Source organism: Pseudochaenichthys georgianus, unplaced genomic scaffold, assembly GCF_902827115.2.
Source record: "Pseudochaenichthys georgianus unplaced genomic scaffold, fPseGeo1.2 scaffold_1552_arrow_ctg1, whole genome shotgun sequence".
NCBI classification, from domain to species: Eukaryota; Metazoa; Chordata; class Actinopteri; order Perciformes; family Channichthyidae; genus Pseudochaenichthys; species Pseudochaenichthys georgianus.
Window position 1 is genome coordinate 25,041 of NW_027262383.1, and position 6,888 is coordinate 31,928.

Below are 6,888 nucleotides of genomic sequence, written 5' to 3' on the forward strand. Positions count from 1 at the left end.
CCTGGAGACCCTGTCCCTCAGGCAGAGACAGCTAAACCTGGAGACCCTGTCCCTCAGGCAGCCACAGCTAAACCTGGAGACCCTGTCCCTCAGGCAGAGACAGCTAAACCTGGAGACCCTGTCCCTCAGGCAGCCACAGCTAAACCTGGAGACCCTGTCCCTCAGGCAGAGACAGCTAAACCTGGAGACCCTGTCCCTCAGGCAGCCACAGCTAAACCTGGAGACCCTGTCCCTCAGGCAGAGACAGCTAAACCTGGAGACCCTGTCCCTCAGGCAGTCACAGCTAAACCTGGAGACCCTGTCCCTCAGGCAGCCACAGCTAAACCTGGAGACCCTGTCCCTCAGGCAGAGACAGCTAAACCTGGAGCCCCTGTACCTCAGGCAGTGACAGCTAAACCTGGAGACCCTGTCCCTCAGGCAGAGACAGCTAAACCTGGAGACCCTGTCCCTCAGGCAGCCACAGCTAAACCTGGAGACCCTGTCCCTCAGGCAGAGACAGCTAAACCTGGAGACCCTGTCCCTCAGGCAGCCACAGCTAAACCTGGAGACCCTGTCCCTCAGGCAGTCACAGCTAAACCTGGAGACCCTGTCCCTCAGGCAGCCACAGCTAAACCTGGAGACCCTGTCCCTCAGGCAGAGACAGCTAAACCTGGAGACCCTGTACCTCAGGCAGAGACAGCTAAACCTGCAGACCCTGTCCCTCAGGCAGCCACAGCTAAACCTGGAGACCCTGTATCTCAGGCAGAGACAGCTAAACCTGGAGACCCTGTACCTCAGGCAGAGACAGCTAAACATGGAGACCCTGTCCCTCAGGCAGTCACAGCTAAACCTGGAGACCCTGTCCCTCAGGCAGAGACAGCTAAACCTGGAGACCCTGTACCTCAGGCAGAGACAGCTAAACCTGGAGACCCTGTCCCTCAGGCAGCCACAGCTAAACCTGGAGACCCTGTCCCTCAGGCAGAGACAGCTAAACCTGGAGACCCTGTCCCTCAGGCAGAGACAGCTAAACCTGGAGACCCTGTACCTCAGGCAGAGACAGCTAAACCTGGAGACCCTGTCCCTCAGGCAGAGACAGCTAAACCTGGAGACCCTGTACCTCAGGCAGAGACAGCTAAACCTGGAGACCCTGTCCCTCAGGCAGAGACAGCTAAACCTGGAGACCCTGTACCTCAGGCAGAGACAGCTAAACCTGGAGACCCTGTCCCTCAGGCAGAGACAGCTAAACCTGGAGACCCTGTACCTCAGGCAGAGACAGCTAAACCTGGAGACCCTGTCCCTCAGGCAGTGATAAACCTGGAGACCCTGTCCCTCAGGCAGAGACAGCTAAACCTGGAGACCCTGTCCCTCAGGCAGAGACAGCTAAACCTGGAGACCCTGTACCTCAGGCAGAGACAGCTCAACCTGGAGACCCTGTCCCTCAGGCAGCCACAGCTAAACCTGGAGACCCTGTCCCTCAGGCAGAGACAGCTAAACCTGGAGACCCTGTCCCTCAGGCAGAGACAGCTAAACCTGGAGACCCTGTCCCTCAGGCAGTGATAAACCTGGAGACCCTGTACCTCAGGCAGAGACAGCTAAACCTGGAGACCCTGTCCCTCAGGCAGTGATAAACCTGGAGACCCTGTACCTCAGGCAGAGACAGCTAAACCTGGAGACCCTGTCCCTCAAGCAGTGATAAACCTGGAGACCCTGTCCCTCAGGCAGCCACAGCTCAACCTGGAGACCCTGTCCCTCAGGCAGTGATAAACCTGGAGACCCTGTACCTCAGGCAGTCACAGCTAAACCTGGAGACCCTGTCCCTCAGGCAGCCACAGCTAAACCTGGAGACCCTGTCCCTCAGGCAGAGACAGCTAAACCTGGAGACCCTGTCCCTCAGGCAGAGACAGCTCAACCTGGAGACCCTGTCCCTCAGGCAGCCACAGCTAAACCTGGAGACCCTGTCCCTCAGGCAGAGACAGCTAAACCTGGAGACCCTGTCCCTCAGGCAGAGACAGCTCAACCTGGAGACCCTGTCCCTCAGGCAGCCACAGCTAAACCTGGAGACCCTGTCCCTCAGGCAGAGACAGCTAAACCTGGAGACCCTGTCCCTCAGGCAGCCACAGCTAAACCTGGAGACCCTGTCCCTCAGGCAGAGACAGCTAAACCTGGAGACCCTGTCCCTCAGGCAGAGACAGCTAAACCTGGAGACCCTGTCCCTCAGGCAGCCACAGCTAAACCTGGAGACCCTGTCCCTCAGGCAGAGACAGCTAAACCTGGAGACCCTGTACCTCAGGCAGAGACAGCTAAACCTGGAGACCCTGTACCTCAGGCAGAGACAGCTAAACCTGGAGCCCCTGTCCCTCAGGCAGTGATAAACCTGGAGACCCTGTCCCTCAGGCAGAGACAGCTAAACCTGGAGACCCTGTACCTCAGGCAGCCACAGCTCAACCTGGAGACCCTGTCCCTCAGGCAGAGACAGCTAAACCTGGAGACCCTGTACCTCAGGCAGAGACAGCTAAACCTGGAGACCCTGTACCTCAGGCAGAGACAGCTAAACCTGGAGCCCCTGTCCCTCAGGCAGTGATAAACCTGGAGACCCTGTCCCTCAGGCAGAGACAGCTAAACCTGGAGACCCTGTACCTCAGGCAGCCACAGCTCAACCTGGAGACCCTGTCCCTCAGGCAGAGACAGCTAAACCTGGAGCCCCTGTACCTCAGGCAGTGATAAACCTGGAGACCCTGTCCCTCAGGCAGAGACAGCTAAACCTGGAGACCCTGTCCCTCAGGCAGAGACAGCTAAACCTGGAGACCCTGTACCTCAGGCAGCCACAGCTCAACCTGGAGACCCTGTCCCTCAGGCAGTGACAGCTAAACCTGGAGACCCTGTCCCTCAGGCAGCCACAGCTAAACCTGGAGACCCTGTCCCTCAGGCAGTGATAAACCTGGAGACCCTGTCCCTCAGGCAGTGACAGCTAAACCTGGAGACCCTGTCCCTCAGGCAGCCACAGCTAAACCTGGAGACCCTGTCCCTCAGGCAGCCACAGCTAAACCTGGAGACCCTGTCCCTCAGGCAGAGACAGCTAAACCTGGAGACCCTGTCCCTCAGGCAGAGACAGCTAAACCTGGAGACCCTGTCCCTCAGGCAGAGACAGCTAAACCTGGAGACCCTGTCCCTCAGGCAGAGACAGCTAAACCTGGAGACCCTGTACCTCAGGCAGAGACAGCTAAACCTGGAGACCCTGTCCCTCAGGCAGCCACAGCTAAACCTGGAGACCCTGTCCCTCAGGCAGAGACAGCTAAACCTGGAGACCCTGTCCCTCAGGCAGTGATAAACCTGGAGACCCTGTACCTCAGGCAGAGACAGCTAAACCTGGAGACCCTGTCCCTCAGGCAGAGACAGCTAAACCTGGAGACCCTGTCCCTCAGGCAGAGACAGCTAAACCTGGAGACCCTGTCCCTCAGGCAGTGATAAACCTGGAGACCCTGTACCTCAGGCAGAGACAGCTAAACCTGGAGACCCTGTCCCTCAGGCAGAGACAGCTAAACCTGGAGACCCTGTCCCTCAGGCAGTGATAAACCTGGAGACCCTGTCCCTCAGGCAGAGACAGCTAAACCTGGAGACCCTGTACCTCAGGCAGAGACAGCTAAACCTGGAGACCCTGTCCCTCAGGCAGAGACAGCTAAACCTGGAGACCCTGTCCCTCAGGCAGTGATAAACCTGGAGACCCTGTCCCTCAGGCAGAGACAGCTAAACCTGGAGACCCTGTCCCTCAGGCAGTGATAAACCTGGAGACCCTGTACCTCAGGCAGCCACAGCTAAACCTGGAGACCCTGTCCCTCAGGCAGCCACAGCTAAACCTGGAGACCCTGTCCCTCAGGCAGCCACAGCTAAACCTGGAGACCCTGTCCCTCAGGCAGAGACAGCTAAACCTGGAGACCCTGTCCCTCAGGCAGCCACAGCTAAACCTGGAGACCCTGTCCCTCAGGCAGCCACAGCTAAACCTGGAGACCCTGTCCCTCAGGCAGAGACAGCTAAACCTGGAGACCCTGTCCCTCAGGCAGCCACAGCTAAACCTGGAGACCCTGTCCCTCAGGCAGAGACAGCTAAACCTGGAGACCCTGTACCTCAGGCAGAGACAGCTAAACCTGGAGACCCTGTCCCTCAGGCAGCCACAGCTAAACCTGGAGACCCTGTCCCTCAGGCAGAGACAGCTAAACCTGGAGACCCTGTCCCTCAGGCAGAGACAGCTAAACCTGGAGACCCTGTCCCTCAGGCAGTGACAGCTAAACCTGGAGACCCTGTACCTCAGGCAGCCACAGCTAAACCTGGAGACCCTGTCCCTCAGGCAGCCACAGCTAAACCTGGAGACCCTGTCCCTCGGGCAGCCACAGCTAAACCTGGAGACCCTGTCCCTCAGGCAGAGACAGCTAAACCTGGAGACCCTGTCCCTCAGGCAGAGACAGCTAAACCTGGAGACCCTGTCCCTCAGGCAGTGACAGCTAAACCTGGAGACCCTGTACCTCAGGCAGAGACAGCTAAACCTGGAGACCCTGTCCCTCAGGCAGAGACAGCTAAACCTGGAGACCCTGTACCTCAGGCAGAGATAAACCTGGAGACCCTGTCCCTCAGGCAGCCACAGCTAAACCTGGAGACCCTGTCCCTCAGGCAGAGACAGCTAAACCTGGAGACCCTGTCCCTCAGGCAGAGACAGCTAAACCTGGAGACCCTGTCCCTCAGGCAGCCACAGCTAAACCTGGAGACCCTGTCCCTCAGGCAGCCACAGCTAAACCTGGAGACCCTGTCCCTCAGGCAGAGACAGCTAAACCTGGAGACCCTGTCCCTCAGGCAGAGACAGCTAAACCTGGAGACCCTGTCCCTCAGGCAGCCACAGCTAAACCTGGAGACCCTGTCCCTCAGGCAGAGACAGCTAAACCTGGAGACCCTGTCCCTCAGGCAGTGACAGCTAAACCTGGAGACCCTGTCCCTCAGGCAGTGATAAACCTGGAGACCCTGTCCCTCAGGCAGTCACAGCTAAACCTGGAGACCCTGTCCCTCAGGCAGAGACAGCTAAACCTGGAGACCCTGTCCCTCAGGCAGTGATAAACCTGGAGACCCTGTCCCTCAGGCAGAGACAGCTAAACCTGGAGACCCTGTCCCTCAGGCAGTGATAAACCTGGAGACCCTGTCCCTCAGGCAGTGATAAACCTGGAGACCCTGTCCCTCAGGCAGTGATAAACCTGGAGACCCTGTCCCTCAGGCAGTGATAAACCTGGAGACCCTGTCCCTCAGGCAGTGATAAACCTGGAGACCCTGTCCCTTAGGCAGAGATAAACCTGGAGACCCTGTCCCTGAGGCAGTGATAAACCTGGAGACCCTGTCCCTCAGGCAGTGATAAACCTGGAGACCCTGTCCCTCAGGCAGTGATAAACCTGGAGACCCTGTCCCTGAGGCAGTGATAAACCTGGAGACCCTGTCCCTTAGGCAGAGATAAACCTGGAGCCCCTGTCCCTCAGGCAGTGATAAACCTGGAGACCCTGTCCCTCAGGCAGACTGAGGGACAGCTCCATATGAGACCGTGACTCCACCCTCTGCACTCAGACACTTGGTCCTTCGGCCGGAGGTCCCTCGTCCCAGAGAGCAGAACGAAGCGCTATCAAAACAGTTTTATCCCAGCAGCTGCTGCACAGGTGAACACATCACATGGTTGTCCTGGTGAGATTTGACGGAGCAGGGTGTACTTGTACTTTTTACTAGTCCTTTTATTAGAGATGTGTGTTGTTTGTGTTTAGAGTCAGGGTGGAACCCTGGTCTTTTCCTCTGCAAACTAAATCTACCTACGGGTAAAGACCCTGAACCTGGATTCACCCATTCCCTGCACATACAGGTTAGCCCTGGGTCAGCTATCAGTTAGCCCTGGGTTAGCAATGGGTTAGCCCTGGGTTAGCTATCAGTTAGCCCTGGGTTAGCAATGGGTTAGCCCTGGGTTAGCTATCAGTTAGCAATGGGTCAGCCCTGGGTTAGCCCTGGGTTAGCAATGGGTCAGCCCTGGGTTAGCAATGGGTCAGCCCTGGGTTAGCTATGGGTCAGCCCTGGGTTAGCAATGGGTTAGCCCTGAGTTAGCTATCAGTTAGCAATGGGTTAGCAATGGGTTAGCCCTGGGTTAGCTATCAGTTAGCAATGGGTCAGCCCTGGGTCAGCCCTGGGTCAGCCCTGGGTTAGCTATGGGTCAGCCCTGGGTTAGCAATGGGTTAGCCCTGGGTTAGCTATCAGTTAGCAATGGGTTAGCAATGGGTTAGCCCTGGGTTAGCTATCAGTTAGCAATGGGTCAGCCCTGGGTTAGCCCTGGGTTAGCAATGGGTCAGCCCTGGGTTAGCAATGGGTCAGCCCTGGGTTAGCTATGGGTCAGCCCTGGGTTAGCAATGGGTTAGCCCTGAGTTAGCTATCAGTTAGCAATGGGTTAGCAATGGGTTAGCCCTGGGTTAGCTATCAGTTAGCTATGGGTCAGCAATGGGTCAGCCCTGGGTTAGCTATGGGTCAGCCCTGGGTTAGCTATCAGTTAGCTATGGGTCAGCAATGGGTTAGCCCTGGGTCAGCAATGGGTTAGCCCTGGGTCAGCAATGGGTTAGCCCTGGGTCAGCAATGGGTTAGCCCTGGGTTAGCTATCAGTTAGCTATGGGTCAGCAATGGGTTAGCCCTGGGTCAGCAATGGGTTAGCCCTGGGTTAGCTATCAGTTAGCAATGGGTCAGCCCTGGGTTAGCTATGGGTCAGCCCTGGGTTAGCTATCAGTTAGCCCTGGGTCAGCAATGGGTTAGCCCTGGGTCAGCAATGGGTTAGCCCTGGGTTAGCTATCAGTTAGCTATGGGTCAGCAATGGGTTAGCCCTGGGTCAGCAATGGGTTAGCCCTGGGTCAG